General features: G+C 38.4%; 1 long non-coding RNA gene across 2 annotated transcripts; it reads left to right on the forward strand.

The window, feature by feature from the left end:
* Positions 1-2,109: 2,109 nt before the first annotated feature.
* On the forward strand, positions 2,110-4,009 carry LOC145134369 (uncharacterized). 2 transcript variants are annotated; one of them, XR_013719109.1, is made up of 3 exons: positions 2,110-2,214; positions 2,310-2,415; positions 3,750-4,009. It is a non-coding gene; the product is annotated as an uncharacterized LOC145134369 (long non-coding RNA). The 2 variants fall into 2 exon arrangements; XR_013719108.1 differs by having other exon boundaries at positions 2,120-2,214; positions 2,327-2,415.
* Positions 4,010-19,940: the final 15,931 nt, after the last annotated feature.

A 19,940-nucleotide genomic window follows, 5' to 3' on the forward strand; every position in this document is an offset into this window, starting at 1 on the left:
AGTTATATATCATTTTAAGATAGTTTTCTTATATTTCTTTAAGTACTTATTAAAATATGTCATTTAAACGCATCTTATAAAATTGAGTAAATTTATGTTTTATTTTATGGAATGAATAAATAAAATTTACAAAATGTAGGTTAAATTTATCAAATATATGTCAAAGATGTATTAATTCCTTAGAACACCATAATCATTTTTATTCAAAAAAATGATGTTATTATTTTGAATCGAAAGTATGGATGATCAAAAGTTAAAAAGGGGACGTGCATATAATACTAAAGATTTATATTTCACTAATTTATTTATGGAAAAGAGGGATGGAACATGAACATTGACTTTATTTTCTCAATAATACATTTAGAAAAATGGGTGATGAAAATAGAAGTGCTATTTTATTAAGGAAAAAAAATAGAATTTACGATCAAGAACAAAAAAAAATCCAACAAATCACGTTAGTGGCGCATGCTTCTCAACTTTTGAGTATAAAAGAATTACAAAAATGGTGCCCTAACTTCTACTTGATCTACATTCTTCACCAATGTATAATTTTCTTTGACATCTATGGTCCTTGTATTGAAAATAAGTTCAATATGACAACCATATTTTCTTACTAATATATTTCACCATCTATGCCGGTCATATCCTCTTACAAAGCTATCATTTCTCCATAACTCAATAATTATCATAAACATCAAACAATCATAATATGATATTTGTTTATTTGTTATTATTATTATTTTTTAAAAAATTTACAGTATAATAACTATACGGTGTAGTATATATATTTTTTATTTTTTTTAAATAACTATATTTTTTCCTACTGAAACTAGAGTCTTAAAGGGTACAACATTGTTCGCATAGTCGACTCGATCACTATTAAAGCATGTAATTAACCATATTCAAAGACAACATGTTTCATTTTATTTGATGCATGTACAATAACATAAAATTTGTTTCGGTAAACCTCTTATGAAAATATACAATGCATTGAATGAATAAAAATAATACGAAGTAGATTATCGTGTACACTATTATAAGATAAGAAAGAAGAAGATAATTTCTACTTTTAATGTTTTATGACTCCTGATAGTATAAAGTTTTTTTAACCGGCAAAATCTATGAGTAGAACATCATTCCTATTTATACTCTCATTAACAATTGTTCTACATGTTAAAAAAAAGAGTATAGTAAAACAAATAGTTTTCAACATTTTATAGAGACTTACAAATTCAACAATAGTATAGGGGTGGTTCTTGTGTATGAAACAAACATAATATAAGAAAAGTCAAGGTCCAACGCTCACAATCAAAAGCAAGTTTGAAGTTGTGGTGGAGGTTGAGGACATATTCCTTCAACCGGCGTGAAACTTGACATCACCTATAATTTCATTCCAATAAAAAAAAATTTAACTTTTTTTTTTAAATTGACTTATTTCAATTGATAGTTTATCGATTCTATTATAAATAATTTTATTATTAGATTGCATTCGAAGTTTAATATAATAATTACTTTCACTAAAATATTAGTTTAATTTTCACCTTTTCTCTTTATCAACGATTACAAGGTTTTAATATTAATTTTACACTACAATTCCAATATTCATCAAACATAATCAAATACGAATTTGAACTCGATTTTCAACAATTTTATTTCTAGATGTCTCTAGATACCAATGACTTCCAGCCTAGCTGGGAAGAGGTACCGGGTTTAATACCCACGTGGGGTCAGAGGTCGAGAGTTCAATCCCTGCAAAACCCAATTTGGGTGCCTCTTAAACTTGTGCCACATGTGGGGAAATTTTCCCTGAAAACCCCTATGAGGGTTGGGTTTGCCCTGTAAAGGAGCTCGAACCCGGGGTGCTCCTTGAAATATGCGAGTAGGCTTCCATTGTTTTCAAAAAAAAGATGAAAATAGAAAGTCATGTACGAATTAAATTTGATCGATCTTGATTGTCGTGGCATATCGGTCGAATTTTGACATAAAAGGTCCATAATTTTCCACGTTTGTGAGTTTGCACTCACCGCTCACGTATACAATTTAAATTATTAACACGAGCTGCTTAACTTCATAGTAGTTATATTTTTCTTTCAAGGAAACACATTTTTTTTTTAAAAGAGAGAGTTTCAGCCATTTAACTCGGACCAAAAAAGCGTATTTTAATCACTTAATTGTAGCTCTATAATGTCGTGGCGGAGATGGGTTAAGCAGGAGGTATTTCTTTCCGATATCATGCATGGTTTTAATATTTTCTTATAAGTTCCAATCTTTTTGTGTTTAAATCTTAAAAGCAATCATAATATACGCAGGTATATGTCTTATATAGGTTTACCCTTTGATGATACCAATTGTGGGAGTTCTTGGACTTGTTGCCACACAACTTGTACGTAACATATCTACCAACCCTGATGTGAGGTAAGATTAATTTAGTTACTACAAATCTTGAAAACTACGCTATATAGTGATTATATCCATATGAAAGTTGGCTTATTCGGAACTTGGGTTTTAAGATGTCTAAGGTTTGAATCTTGTAAGTGTTATTAACATTATTTCCATATGAAAGCTCAACATGGTGTTTGTTTAATTTTGCTCATAATTAATAATTTTCACCGGAGGTATCATGATCCTCTTTACCTAAAATTCTTAACAGTTGATAGAAGGGCTTATTGTGTTGGTTAAGAAATAATTGTGTTGGTTAAGAAATAATTGCCCAACTCATAAATGTTTGAAGTAGGGTAGCACCCCGCACTTTGGAGTGGATACCTTGTGTTCGTTTGCAATCGTTTGAAAATCACATTCTGGCATGGATAAGGTTTTGTAAGACATAATTCGATACGATATTCTACATAGCAAGTTATTTTTTTTAAAGTATTTCACCTATAAAGCTTGCACTCCATCCAAACACAACAATTGTCACCTTCCATCACCATTAGTACATCTTTGTATAAAGACAACTTAATAAATCATAAATGAAATGTTAAAATGATCAGAGAAGAATCTTAAGCAGGGTTTCGCCCTTAAACTTTTAACAGAAACAGAAATCAATTTAAAATTTAATCATATCCTTAATAAAGCTAAATGCAAGAATTACCTATATATTTTCATACATGTGTTTGTGTTTTATGAATTGGCCATGTAAGAGAATTGGAAAATGATGTTAATTTATGCGGCTTGATGTAAAATATAGTAGAAACAATAGAAAATATTGCAATAGGTCAAACATATTTTATAGTAGTTTATTATATATGTCTAATTATATGTGTAAAGTTCATTTCTGGTTTGAAAAAAAAATGTCTTATACAACTTTTATACGTTTTTTGCAACATAAATGCCCATATTTATAAAAAGCTTTAGAAAACTAATTACTAAAAATAAAAAAATATTAAAAAATATACATGAAAACGAATATATGTAAAAAAAGTTGTCAAAATTTAATTATAAACTAATAATTCTGCAAATACGAAATCGCGACCAACATTTTAAAGCAAGTAATTTTGTAAAAATAAATAAGTTTGAAAGCATATAAAAATAGAGCTGTAAAAATTTGAAAGAAAACCAATTTATAAAAAGCCTTAGACAAATTTATAAAAATAAAAAGATTTATGGTTATTGTTCGCACTTTGCAAATTGTATGGGTAATATAATTAAACGTTCTTGTGTTTGATGAATATGTTTAACACCTAATAATTAAAGTCTGAGATAATCTACATTGATTCTTTTGTAATATGTAAATGATTTTGGTTTTTTAGGGTTACGAAAGAAAACCGAACTGCTGGTATTTTGGAAAATTTTAAAGAAGGTGAGAAGTATGCGGAGCATGGATTAAGGAAGTTCGCTCGTGATAGGACCCCTCAGATAATGCCATCGATCAATGAATATTTTACTCGAGAGAAATAAATTGAATCAATCATCGATTATTTTTTAGCATATTGAACAAAAAAGTACAAAAGAAGAAAAAAATTATATTATTGTAGAATATTTAAATTCAAATTGTTATGTTACAACCAAAATGTGGTCCATTTATTCATGTTTTGAAGCCATATTTTTGTGTTTTCTTAAAAATTCCTTGAGAGAGAGATATTAGTGGTATGAATAGTGTACCTCATAGGAGAGGTGCGCATTTGAATTGTGCTTGTGAGACCACAAGACAACACATAAATACCGGATAGTGACAATACTAGATCAAATCGAGATAAACACTGCCATATTTTAGACTCGATAAAGCAAGGATGTACGTTTTTTGTATTTTTTTTTTCCTTTAGTATTTTGGTTTACATTACAAATACATCTTATATTATAATAATGTTGATGATTTAGTGTCATCAATACATTTAGTGTAATCATGATTCAGTACGAGACAAACCGAATTTCATTTGGTTATATTGTCACAATTAAAAGGGTAGAGTTTCATTTCTATAATAAAGTAGAGTTTTTAAACTAAAATATAAAGATACATTGGTTTTTCTATACTTTTGTTGTCTTTTTCAAATCAAGATTATAGAGCAAGTAGAGTACTATAAGCAAAAATCACCAAAAGACTATTTTGGACTTCATCGTATTATTTTTAGAACATAAGACTTTCATTTCCGTTATTTTACAATATTGTTATAGTATGAAATGAGAGTATGATTACTTACTAAAAAAATCAATAAAATAAGAACTTTCTTTATTGCATCTAAATAGAAAATGTAACATTGTTGATTTAGCTTTTCATTCTACTTCAATGCATACATTTAGGCCGTATCATATGTTTTTCATGGAACCGGGTCGTGGTTTAGGTGGTGGATTGGCCACGGTCTTTCACACCACCCCAATGCCATTTTCGTGGCGCTTCGTGGTGTGTGGCACGAGAGGAAACTACACAATCAAGGGCTAACCTTCTATGTCTCTCACCATCTCTCTCTTCCTTCCTTGCTTCTCTTTCTTCCTCTATTTTTCTTCTCCTTTCTTCTTCTTCGTTTGGAAGCTCCCCACGCTCCTTGGCGTGGAGAGTATACCTTTCGGCCTTATTGCACACAAATAGCCCTCAAAACTAGGTTCCTCTTTTAACGAGAAACAATTTCCTCTTCTTCATCAACTTGACGACATGTTTCTAAGGATCAAAAAGTTCTATTTGTCCTCACATCCCCTACCACCTTGTGAAGAAAGTGTGATCAAAAAGTTGTATTAGGTAAATTTTCAAAGTTATATCTTAATAAACACAATATAATTAACAATCCACAAAAGAAAGACTAGAAAAGTACAATTATTGTTCACAATAATAATATAACGACAATTGATGAACCCTAACAAAAGTGTAAATCCAATTGAAATATTTGAAATCCCAATACACCACCATAGTTATGAGAACAGCGAACCATGATATATATATATATATATATATATATATATATATATATATATATATATATATATATATATATATATATATATATATATATATATATATATATTGAAAAATAAATTGACAATTTTAAATTTTCAAAATTAATATTATTCTCGTCATTTAATTATAAAAAAGAATACTATTTTTCAATATTACATGTAATATTCTAATAAAATGTTACTCGTATGTTTATATATGTGCATTATTCTATTCAAATATTGCACTACAAATTTGTTATAATCCTTCAAAATATTTTAATTGAATATTACACGTATAATTATTCCAAACAAAATTTATTATCAAACAAAATTCTAATAGGAATATTTGCTTGCCACACTTATTATATATATATATATATATATATATATATATATATATATATATATATATATATATTAAAAATAGAGATTTTGAGATTTTTTATATCCATATATGAATAATCAAAATTGAAAGAATAATCATATATGATTTATATATGAAAATGTCTATTCTTTTTTGATTAAATCATATAGGATTATTCAAATATGTTTAATATAACACCCGTAAATCCAGACTAGACGTTTAAATAATAATAATAATAATAATAATAATAATAATAATATTATTATTATTATTATTATTATTATTATTATTATACATTTTATCAAACAATTAAAATCGTTGAATAGAGTAATTGTTCTTCATACGCGTTATAAGCTAATAAATATTTATCGTATACACGTTATGTGGACAAATAATGTAAGTATATATGTCACACCCCCGAACCGAAGAAACAGCGGAAACGTCCGGGGGTTAGGGTGACTTCATCTTGTAATATCATCACAGTGTATATAATTGAATAATGACAACATCATCATCACACATACAATAATACAACCATCATTGTCTACATCAGTGTTTTGGTTTACAATATTATATTCCCAAAATATAAGTGTACGATGATAACAAAAATACATCAAAATCCATGAGTTCTTGAAGGCCAACCTGCTTAACGATTTCCTGAGAATACAATTTATTTTGAAAATGGTCAACATATATAATGTTGGTGAGTTCATAAGCATATTTGTATGAAAAGTTTGTATCATTTTGTAAACACCAGAAAATCCGATATTTTTTCTAAAAAGAAATAAATGGTTTGAACGCTTTGTATCAAATCTTGTGTTAAAGCATGTGTGTTTCTGTTTTGAAAATGTGTAAAGAGTGTATTCAAGAATTCCCATGTTTTCTGTTATAAGTAGAAGGTAATGTATATGTAACGCCCGGTTCCCGGTACGTATTTTAAATTTAAAGATTTTATGTTTTTACTCTGGGACTCGGCGAGTTGGAGGCCTAACTCGTCGAGTAGACAAGACTTTGGACGCGGGTTTTAAGTAACCTACTCGACGAGTCGGGAGCCCGACTCAACGAGTAGGACTGTCTGGATGAAACCCTAATATTTAGGGTTTGCACCCTATTTAAACAACTTATATTGCCTCAACCCAGACCCCATCGTCCCTCTCACTTCCAGAAAGCCTTATCTCGAAACCCTAGAGCTTTTGAGTGTTCTTGAGCCATTTTTGAGTATTTAGAGTTGTTTGAAGCTTGAAGGAAGAAGTGGAAGCTTGGGGGTTCTTGAAGAAGCAAGTGGATCTAGATATTTTGCTCCATTTCCAGTTTATTCAAGGTAAAAAGCTTGAACATTGACTTATCATGTGATAAATCTTCTTTAAGACTTGGATATTGCCATTTTTGGGACATTTCTAAGCCACCTTTGGGTTTGGATCATATTGTGGAGTGTTAGCTACAGATCTGGAACCATTAAGGGTTCCCATGGCATAAAGGTGCCAACTTTATGGCCATGGGAAGCCCATGCATCTTATAAACCCTATTTTATAACCTTTTGAGCCAAAAACCCCATGCATGGACATCAAGTTTGTAGCTTTACATATAAAATGGACCCTAGGAGGTCAGATCTATGATTTGGATGCATTAAGACCGATTAAAATCGACTGTATAGTTTTGGTCAAAGAGGGACTCGGCGAGTCGCTTAGGTGACTCGGCGAGTTGGGTCACAATTTTCCCCAAACGTCTTCTGGAAATGGTCTTTGGTCGAGTTGAAGGAAAACTCGGTCTGTTGGGGTTTGTTATGGACTTGAAGATCAAAGAACTCGACGAGTGCAAGGACGAACTCAGCGAGTTCAAGGTAATGTCCCAACCACATGAAGACGGACTCGACGAGTTCAAGGAGAACTCGGCGAGTCATAGACTGGACACATTCATGCGGATGAAGATGAACTCGGCGAGTTCAAGGATGAACTCGGCGAGTCGGTTGAAGATGGTCCCGATGTTATAGTTGAAGGAGAACTCATCGAGTTCTTGCTAGACTCGACGAGTAGAGTCGGGGTTGTAGCATTTTGTAAGGATAGGAACTCGCCGAGTTGGTGGACAAACTCGGCGAGTCGAGTCAACTGGATGTTGACTTTGACTAAAGTTGACTTTGACTAGGGTTTTACTTTGACTTTGACTTGGACTTGAGTTGACCCTTGTAAGGGCGGATTGTGAGTATGAATTAGTAATCAAGAAAGGTTATTGTGTAGGGGTTGAGGAGTTGAGACGAGTGGGTTTCCGTACCGAGGACTGTGCAGACACTACACGACATCGAGGTGAGTTACCTTCCAGTAGCTGTGGGTCTACGGCCACAATGTCGACCCACTAGTAGGAGCTGTTGATGGATGATTGTCTTTGTGATAATTATCTAGGTTTGCTACTAGCTGATGTGTTTTATGTGCTAGCATGATATGTTGTATGTGTTAGTGGTAGTAGGAGGGGAGTAGCCCCCGAGTTCGGTCGTTAGGACCGAAGGGTAGGTCGGCACCCCAGATATGTCTGATAGTATGTTTATGCTATGTTTGTGTGGTAGTAGTATGGGGTGAAATAGTCCCTGAGCCGGTTGCGATAAACCGGAGGGTAGGTCAGCACCCCATAACTGCTTGACATGGGTAGGTCAGCACCCCAGAACTGCTTGACATGGGTAGGTCGGGCACCCCAGAATCGCCCGGCAGTATGTATGTTGTTGGTATGTGGTATGATGGGGGAACTCACTAAGATTTGTGCTTACGGTTTTCAGTTTTGGTTTCAGGTACCTCTTCGTCGAAGGGGAAGAAGCCGGCACGGTAGCAGTGCATCGCACACACATGATTTCCGCATTTTGAGATCCATGGGATTTGTACTCTGACATTATTACTACTTTCTGTTATGATTTTTGAGACATGTGGTTATGGTTGATGACTTGAAATGATGTTGATGTTGTTTTTCAGTAAATGGTTTTATAAGTATTATATTTAAAAACAAAAATTTTTGGTCATGATTTTTGGGATGTTACAGTATAATTGTAAGTTTTCCCCAGAAAATCTGATATTTTCTGCCTGTAGAAGTTTTGTGGTCTTAAAACCCAAAGACCGTAGAATGGTGTTTGTATAGTATCGCAATTGTATAATTGTTTATGTGTTCCGTAAATTTTACAGTGGAGTTAATTTCTATGTGAGTCGTTATAACCATGCTTGATATGACGGAATTGCCTGTCATGACGTTTTTCAGGCGTCTACTTGTTTAAGGTAAGACATTTGTCACCCTAGACTGGGCTAGTCTAGCTGTAGCGAACAGCTCAGGTGCGGGGCTGTCAACCCCGTATAGATCTATACACAAACTCTCGCTCTCCTTCCAGGAGACTCTGGTTATAACTACAGGATTAAAGGTTGTACACTAAGTAGGTACGAATGAAAGAACGTGTCTCACCAGAACCTTAACTAAGTTTACGCGAATATTGTATCACACTATGTAACGCAGTAAATAATGTTTCCGTGTATGTGTTGAGTTTACAAGGACCAATAAGCATGTAAATGGACTACAAGGCCCAATAAGCATGTAATGTATATTCCAGGCCCAATAAGCATGTAAATAGACCACTAAGGCCCAATAAACATGTAATGTATATTCCAGGCCCAATAAGCATGTAAGTGGACCACTAAGGCCCAATAGACATGTAATGTATATTCCAGGCCCAATAAGCATGTAAATGGACCACTAAGGCCCAATAAACATGTAATGTATATTCCAGGCCCAATAAGCATGTAAGTGGACCACCAAGGCCCAATAGACATGTAATGTATATTCCAGGCCCAATAAGCATGTAAATGGACCACTAAGGCCCAATAAACATGTAATGTATATTCCAGGCCCAATAAGCATGTAAATGGACCACTAAGGCCCAATAAACATGTAATGTATATTCCAGGCCCAATAAGCATGTAAATGGACCACTAAGGCCCAATAAACATGTAATGTATATTCCAGGCCCAATTAAAGTGAAAATAACGTATTTAGTCATTTTGTTATTACGTTGTTTGTTTTAGCTCAATTATTTACCAAAACGACATAAAAGGCCCACTTTTTGTAATGATGGCATTTTTGGCCCATTAAGCCGAAAATTTATAATTTAGGCCCATTTTTGGTAAAAATGACACTTTAGGTCCATTAAGACCAAAAATTTACATTAAAGGGCTTACTTTAAATAAAATAACATTTTAGCCCACTTTTTGCTAAAATTACATTTTCGGCCCAATTTGCTGAAACTTAGCATTTACGGCCCAAAAGTATAGAAATTTACCTTTTCGGCCGAAATTTAAAAGATTGACATTTTCAGCCCCTTTTTAACCGAAATTTACATTTTTGGCTTAAATTTGTTTAAAATGACAATTTAATCCACAAAGGTCAAAATTTTACAATTTAAACCCATGAACCGTGTAGGCCCAACTTTAAGCCCATTTGGTGAAAATTTGCATTTTTGGCCCTTTTAAAACTATGAACTTCGTAAAACTCCATTTTTATTTAAAAATGACCCATTTTGGTCCTCTTAAAATCGTGAGTTACTTAAGAACCTCACTTTTTGTGTATTTTGTCAAAAGTGACCCTTTTTCAAGATTTTATTTAGTTTTTCAAACATCCTTAACATGTTTAATCCTTTCATCTTCATGATAAGTTGCATAAAGTGTTTTGATTTACAAACATCACCATATTTTTGTAGATCTTTCGAAATTTAAGAAGTTTTAACATATAAACACACATATAACATGGAAAGCACACATAATCATGCATAAACACATAGATCTAACACAAAGCAACTTGTATCCTCCCCCAAAACATAGTAAAAACCGAAAATAGGGGGTATGAACTCAATTTGGGGTTTGGATCGGTTTTGATGAAGAGATGAGAGAGATTTCGGCCATATCAAGCTCCTTTGAATAGATCTCGAACTTATGGGGTTCTAAGGAACATGGATCATAAAATGGAGTATTAAGAGAAGGAAGTTTAACATGAACATGAAGTTAAACACCTTGATGAGAGAGTAGCTTACCAAGAATGGTGATCTTTGATGAAGAGTTCTTGATCTCACACAAGCACACACGGAATTTAATAGAAAGGATGGGTGAATCCTTGGAGTTCTAGAGAGAGTCTTTGATGTAGTTGTAATGAAAGAAGATGAGGGTGGTGGGATGCACCTTGGCCGAGATTTAAGAAGAGACAAAGAGAGAGAATGGAGTGTGGTTATTAGATCAAGGGTTTGAGCTCTAGAAATATAGCATTTGGTGCTTGGATTACCACTAAACATTAGTGAGGTGGCAACACCCTAACTATCCTCTCATTTTTCTTTTTCTTTTTTATATATATAGGGCCGAGAATGAGGGGGAAAGAAAGAAAAAAGTGTTTTGGGCTTGAGTTTAAATGCAACCTAAGCCACATTTGTAACGACCCAAAAATCAAGGGTAAAATTTTCATTTTTAATATAGCCAAAATATAGATATCATTTATTCCAAACATTCCAAAACATCGTTAGTTAAAACATTTATCAGAGTTCTTCCCAAAATCATTCATTGCGGAAAACATGGGTGTGTGCACTGCGATCAATCCGAGCCATTCCTTTCCAAAACGATGATACCTGAAACCATAAACAAACCTGTAAGCACGAAGCTTAGTGAGTTTCCCAGAGCATACCACACACACAATCCACATATCACATAACCTGATAGCAATAAAAGCTACCTATATCACAAAAGCCATGCATACATAAACCTGTAAGGATGTCGTGGGCTCCCCCCAGGGTCTTACACCTTCGTGCCATGGGCTACCCCACATGGTCTTTACCTAGGAATGCCATGGGCTACCCCACATGTTCTTACATCCATTGCCATGGGCTACCCCACATGGTCTTTACCTAGGAATGCCATGGGCTACCCCACATGGTCTTACATCCAATGCCACGGGCTCCCCCCGGGGTCTTCCATGCAATAACACACAATCACATAGCATATCAAATCATTGAAATGACTAACACATAAATATAATCACATAATGCGCCGGCCTTGGTGCCTTAGACCCATGGGTATGGTGAGAAGACTCACCTCGCACTGCAGAAGCTTCTCGCATGAATTCCTTAGCGGCTGCCCCGCGAGCTTCTCGAGCGGTCACTACCAATCAATATATCAAATTAGCAACTGGGTCCCATACCATAATCCTTAATCCATGTATGGGGGTAAAATGACCATTCTACCCCTGGCCCAGTATGATCCAAAACTAAGGCCCAAACCCAAAACCAAAAGCCCAACACTATAATGTCCATAATACCATCAAAGACCCAATTTTCCTAATTGGGCCCAGACCTTTCTAACGGGCCTTATACTAAAGCCCAATATTCGCCTTAGTCAATAATCTTGTCCCCAATTGGCCCACGAAGGCCCACAGCCACCTAGTCCAAGAATTGGCCCAAACCGAGGCCCATAATGCGAAGTCCATTTCTATATTGGGCCACAAGGCCCAATAGGCCCAACTATACCATTATTGGCCCAAATATATATTCAGGCCCAACTATCAGCAAACCCAGGCCCACAACCATTAGGGCCCAAAGGTCCAAAGTCCACAAAGGCCCAAGCGTTCCTGAGAGCGTACGCCCAACGTACCTCTTCTGTACGCTTAGCGTACTGGGCAAAAGGGTTGTACGCACAACGTACTACATTGTACGCCCAGCGTACAAACGGCTGATACACAAAATCCATTAAGTGCTTAATGCTTCAAACCAAGGGAACAACTTACAGATCTGAGCTCTACCTAATGTCTTAATCCATAAAGTCACTGACTTGGTGACTTTGCATGCCCCAAAAAAACCCAAAATCCAAAAATGGCATTCTACTTCCATAAAAGTGACCATAACTCTTGCATGAACCCATTAAGACCTCCAAGATAGCAAATTTATGCGTTAGGGACTCAGTTAGCACCAAGGGTGGCAACCCTAAGCCTAAGAATCAGATTTGAACCATAAAGCTTCATCCTTGGGACCAAAAAGGAACCAAAACCCAAAAATGGTAGATCTAAGAGATGAATGATCAAGTTCAAAGCATTATACCTTCATCAAGCTGAGAATGAGTCCTAGAAGCCAGATCCATAAGCTCCTCCTTGATTCCCATCTTTGCATCAAACTCCATCTTCTTGAAAATGGATCAAACACCCCAAAAATGGACTCCATAAGCTCAAAATGCCACCATGGATGATATATGATGATTTCTAGGGTTTAGAGGGGTGTAGGCTGAAGATATTAGGGTTAGGTTTTGAGATAAGGGGCTTAAATAGGGTCCAAGACCCTAAAATAGGGTTCTGATCTGACTGGAGTACGCCCAGCGTACATATCGTACGCCCAACGTACTCCTAGGAACCTTCGCGACCATCCTGGTCAGTACGCCCAGCGTACTCCAAGGTACGCCCCGCGTACTCCAAGGTACGCCCCGCGTACTGCCTTCCTCACTAGTACGCCCCGCGTACGCTTTGTGTACGCCCCGTGTACTCGGCTAAGCCTGAAAACCACGAAACTTCCGAAGGCCATAACTTCTTTGTTATAAACCCGATTCCGACGATCCTTATATCCACGGAAAGGTGACGAGAAGCCCTACACTTCTATCAACTCATACCCTGCTTACGACCTTCCGAACAAAAGTCCATTTTCCACAAAAGCCCAAACTGCCACTTTACCGAGATACCCCCAGGCCTCAAAACACGAACCGAACATCCGGATCACTTCTAATACATCACCCGCACCCAAATGGGCCTAGATCTTACCTTCTCAAAAGCCCTAATACTAATGATGACTGATCTTCAGGCCACATCCTCAGACTAGGAATCGATTCGGAACAGAGCGTTACAACTCTCCCCCACTTAAATTAGATTTCGTCCTCGAAATCATGCATCACCATCTCCGACATACCAGACAACCTGAGCACCACAGTCACAAACCTGAGAATACCATAGCCTTCCCAAGGCAACTAAGACCAACCCTCGAAGGGTTCTAGCAGATGAACGAATTCCTTGCAACATGATCACATCTGTTCCATCTGAAATCTGGAGTCTTGAGATGGTCTGTCCCCCTGACAGACTGCCCACATCAAATCATCATCGAACTTATTCCCCAAGAAAACCAGCCTAATAAGAATACGTTCCTACCCGAAATACCTTGAGGCCTCCAAAAGAACAAAATCACCGGTCAACTGTGGCTACCGAATAACAAGCAATTCCCCACACAGACCCCAAATCACTGAATTCGCTCCTACTCCTCTTGCTTCCACATAGCTGCTTTCTGAAGAACAACCAGGGACCTCCCTAGTCCCAACCTGTCTGCCAACTGTCCGTAACACCGGACACCTACCCGATTGCTGAGCCAAAAACACACGCAACAGTCCCCTAAGACCTCTGAATGATACCTCGTCTAACCATAACTTCCCTATCTCCTTCAATCCATCTGATCCATCTGATCGTGATAGGCTGACAACCTGTCGCCACTAAATCTGACGCAAAAAGGTGAATACTACCAGAATAGTTGTAGTCTTATATCATACCCGGTCTCCTTCGACCTACCGTCTCTTGATTCCGACATGTTGTGGCTCTATTACGGATAGAGCCACTCGAGACACATCACAATGGCTTAAACTACCATCAAACCAACCCGTTCATCACCCTGGAATTCTGTCGTCGATGCCCTTGGCATATAAATGCTCCACATCCCATCTCACTGAACAAAATCCTACACGAATTCCGATTCGGGTCCCTATCCAAATCCGAATTATTACTCCGCTCCAATCCAGAGATCCTCGAATCGACATTTTCATAATGCACCACGACTTCCCGTCATCCTTTACTCGACCGATTAATAATACCCTTAGCCGATTCCCTAAGACTACCAGTCTCGCACCCGGTCCAACCACCAGATTCTTATGAGATCCAATATCAGGGCTACCCAGCCGTAGCCCTACTGAGACATACACTACTCATCCACATGATCCTGTATCTCAAGATCCAACCCTTGGCTCAACAGTCTCTACCGGTTCCATCCTAAATTCCCATAACCATCCGGGCTCGCCCACGGATAACTGATCGAACAATCACCTCTGGTCCTGATCCTAACTAAGTTGTGGCTCCCCCACAACCTTGCGAACTAGCCTACCCTAGTCCAAATCACCTGAAAAAATCCGTGAACGGTACGGCACCCCCGCAGTCTTACAACACTTTCTACTGCTAGTGGATGTTATGGCTCCCCCGCAGCCTTACAACACTATACCCTAACTGAACATTAGTGAATGCCACGACTCCCCCACAGCCTTACAAAACTTTCACCCTTGCTACTGTCCTGGACACCTGGATGGTTCTCCCCCACTTAGATTCAACTAAGTCCGCTCGGCACATGAAAATTGAAGGATTCCCAATCCTCCTTACGTTCCAATACTCACCCTGCTGACGACCCATGCTTACCAAAGCTAGCGCACCAAAAGTAACCCTTCCCAAAACAACACAACTCCTGAAAATCAACTGACAATTCTTGTATCCCAACAACATCAATGAGTTCAAACGCTTAAAAGCGATATCACACTCAGACCTCGGAGTCTAACGAACGAATAGTCTAACCAAGACCTCAGCAACAACTCTATCTCTTCCCTCGGCGATCCCGAATGCTCTTCCAATCACAAAATACTAAGGCTACTGAAAACTAGTCATGATTCCCTCGCACAAGCCCTTGATCCAATCCCGACTACACCCAAGATCACATTCGAATACTGGGAATCTGCTGTATATAAGGAGGCGACCTCGTGCTACTCCACCAAAGATCCATGGTATGCAGATGACACATGACTCTTCTTGAACATAATCAACTCAACCACCAACGGAGATAACAACCCCAAAATAACTGGAGCAGATGTACTCACTGCTCATCTCTGATCATCAGACAGTCGACCTCTTTGTCGCCCACTTGATCACAACGAGAATATAACGGGCTTACCCCCTGTGGGCAATCCCTTCTGACGTGGTCGGAATTGCTACACCTGTAGCAACCCAGATCACTGAACAAACTCTAACAATGACTCGGAGCAATCACAGTACCCGCGGAACCCGTTCTGCGAGATACTTCCTTCTGAAGATTCCTCAAAGATGCCTTGGCATGCTGACTGCATCTGAAAACTCTTGCTAACTCAGACAATAGCAGATAACCGACCCGAGATCCAACTTATCACAATTCCACAGTGATGCAGATTCCCAACATCCACCTGAAGTGGCAGAAGATAGCATATCCGCAAACATCTGAAGGAATCCTGACCACCTACTAATGTGTTACCTCGACCACCCTGAGAATATGATGTAACACTTCATTCCAGTCCCAACGACAATCCCAACCCTTGGAACGAAACTCCATCGTGCAGTTTCCACAAGCGTTGCACTGAACTCGACCTACTGGACTCTCAAAAGTGGATCCGAATTTCTTGAGTCTCCACCCGAGATCCTCCACTAGATTCATATGACCTGAAACTCTCTCATCGAGGTTCTCCCAATTACTTTCCGCCCTCGGATCTGGGATCCATATCATTCAGGGTCTCGCACCCCGACGCGCTCACCAACTCAATCTTCACGGCTGAACTGCAATTGCTAGTGCAACCTCTGCTCTAAACCGGCTACAAACCACTCCCAATACACGGTCTCCAATCCCAAAGCGCAATAAATCGCATAATCAATCCTTGCTGCATGATACAAGAGATCCAAGTCAAACTCGAAACCCTGACAGTCCTTCCGCTAACTGGCTCACCACCGGAGCCGGGACCAAACCCTAGTCCTACCCATGCGTGTTCATCCTCATCTTGGCAAAGCAGCTATCCCCACTATCAGAGCATAACCAAGAATTCTCCTTCCCATAAGCTTCTTAGATTTTCCAAGACTCTCACTGATTCGAGTATGGATCTTGTGCTTTTAGTAGAACGGGCCCATACTACCTTCCACACCTATCCATACTTTCCTCAGCAATCCTCCTGAATCCTCTAAGTGACCTACTCCACTGGTACACCAAATATCTGCTAAACAGCAACATAATACCCACCAAAGCAACTCCTAGGCTCCCCCTAGGTTTCCAACTTCACCCAATCGCCCCACTAACTCACTGGAGCATACCCTTGGCTTTCCTAGCTTCCCCAACCTTGCCCTGCCATCAGCTGCTGAATAACTCCCCATGATGCTAGCCATCCACCTCCAGACAAGGAACATGAAATAAGGCCAAATCAATTATTCTAAGGCTATAAGATCCTAACCGTATACAATTTTAAAAGCATACACATAGCAGTTACAAATACCAATTATCATTCTCATTCCAGCATGGCATCCAATATTCTCACGGCTACAAGCATCACATATCAGGACAACCTATTACTAACTACTCAGCACTAGCATGTAAGTCTACCACCTCATACAACATATACAGGCATCTCCCCTAGCCCTAACTAGCATGCGATTCACAGATTCATAATCAAATCATAACAGGTAACAAATATGGGTATTATGGGGAAACTTACTTGAGCTCAGCTGATTGCATGCACCACACCCTTTCTTGTCTTAGAAAACCTTTTCCTTGAAAACCTTTTCTTTTGAAAATTTTAGAAAACTTTACAGATCCTCAGTTTGAGTCCAGACACACCCGAAGGTATCCCCGAATTCCTCAAACCAAGGCTCTGATACCAACTTGTAACGACCCAAAAATCAAGGGTAAAAATTTCATTTTTAATATACCCAAAACATAGATATCATTTATTCAAAATATTCCAAAACATCGTTAGTTAAAACATTTATCAAAGTTCTTCCCAAAATCATTCATTGTGGAAAACATGAGTGTGTGCATTGCGATCAATCCGAGCCCTTCCTTTCCAAAACGATGATACCTGAAACCATAAACAAACCTGTAAGCACGAAGCTTAGTGAGTTTCCCAGAGCATATCACACACACAATCCACATATCACATAACCTGATAGCAATAAAAGCTACCTATATCACAAAAGCCATGCATACATAAACCTGTAAGGATGTCGTGGGCTCCCCCCAGGGCCTTACACCTTCGTGCCATGGGCTACCCCACATGGTCTTTACCTAGGAATGCCATGGGCTACCCCACATGGTCTTACATGCATTGTCATGGGCTACCCCACATGGTCTTTACCTAGGAATGCCATGGGCTACCCCACATGGTCTTACATCCAATGCCACGGGCTCCCCCGGGGTCTTCCATGCAATAACACACAATCACATAGCATATCAAATCACTGAAATGACTAACAAATAGATATAATCACATAATGGGCCGGCCTTGGTGCCTTAGACCCATGGGTATGCTGAGAAGACTCACCTCGCACTGCAGAAGCTTCTCGCATGAATTCCTTAGCGGCTGCCCCGCCAGCTTCCCGAGCGGTCACTGCCAATCAATATACCCACCACACCATAATCCTTAATCCATGCATGGGGGTAAAATGACCATTCTACCCCTGTCCCAGTATGATCCAAAACTAAGGCCCAAACCCAAAACCAAAAGCCCAACACTATAATGTCCATAATACCATCAATGACCCAATTTTCCAAATTGGGCTCGGACCTTTCTAATGGGCCTTATACTAAAGCCCAATATTCGCCTTAGTCAATAATCATGTCCCCAATTGGCCCACGAAGGCCCACAACCACCTAGTCCAAGAATTGGCCCAAACCGAGGCCCATAATGCGAAGTCCATTTTTATATTGGGCCACAAGGCCCAATAGGACTAACTATATAATTATTGGCCCAAAGATACATTCAGGCCCAACTATCAGCAAACCCAGGCCCACAACCATTAGGGTGCAAAGGTCCAAAGTCCACAAAGGCCCAAGCCTTCTTAAGAGCGTACGTCCAGCGTACGTCTTATGTACGCTTAGCGTACTGGGCAAAAGGGTTGTACACGTATCGTATTATATTGTACGCCCAGCATACAAACAGCTGATGCATAAAATCCATTAAGTGCTTAATGCTTCAAACCAAGGGACCAAATTACAGATCTGAGCTCTACCTAATGTTTTAATCCATAAATTCACTGACTTGGTGACTTTGCATGCCCCAAAAAAACCCAAACTCCAAAAATGGCATTCTACTTCCATAAAAGTGACCATAACTCTTGAATGAACCCATTAAGACCTCCAAGATAGCAACTTTCTGCCTTAAGGACTCTGTTAGCACCAAGGGTGGCAACCCTAAGCCTAAGAATCAGATTTGAACCATAAAGCTTCATCCTTGGGACCAAAAAGGAACCAAAACCCAAAAATGGTAGATCTAAGAGATGAATGATCAAGTTCAAAGCTTTATACCTTCATCAAGCTGAGAATGAGTCCTAAAAGCCAGATCCATAATCTCCTCCTTGATTCCCATCTTTGCATCAAACTCCATCTTCTTGAAAATGGATCAAACACCCAAAAAATGGACTCCATAAGCTCAAAATGCCACCATGGATGATATATGACGATTTCTAGGGTTTAGAGGGGTGGAGGCTGAAGATATTAGGGTTAGGTTATGAGGTTTGGGGAATTGGGTTGAGGCAGGTTCTGCTTTGTGCTGCAGGCCAAGATACCCAGGGCGGACTGGATAGACTGCAGACCCAGTTAGGGCATACTAGTCAGGCCGAAGGCCCGACGAGAGGTCCGAATAGGATGAAGGCCCTGAGAGGCGGTCCAGACGTGTCGATGGCTCGGAGAGCGGTCCAGATAGACTGATGGCCTGTGAGGCGGTCCAGTCAGACTGATGGATCATTACGCATGTTGTGTTTGTTTATATGATATGATTATGATCGTATGGTGTTGGTATTTTGGGGGTAACTCACTAAGCCTTCGAGATTACATTTATCGATTATTGTTTCAAGTACTTCTGATGATCGTGGGAAGTCGAAGGCGTGATCGTGCACCTCCTTATGTTTTTATGATTTGATTCTGGGAAACTCTGACATTAAACCATTTTGAAAACATGTTTGTAATAATTATTGGTTTTTGAATGACTTAAAAAGTTTTAAATTGGCTTGAATTTTATGGATGTTACAAGGACAACACGTGGGGTTGACTCTATCTTGTTCATAGTTGATAGATTAACCAAGAGTGCTCATTTTATACTGATCACCGAGAGTATATTTGTTGAGAAACTGACCGACATTTACATCC

Source organism: Lactuca virosa, chromosome 8 (genome assembly GCF_052849685.1).
Source record: "Lactuca virosa cultivar CGN04683 chromosome 8, Lactuca_virosa_CGN04683_v6, whole genome shotgun sequence".
Lineage (NCBI taxonomy): Eukaryota > Viridiplantae > Streptophyta > Magnoliopsida > Asterales > Asteraceae > Lactuca > Lactuca virosa.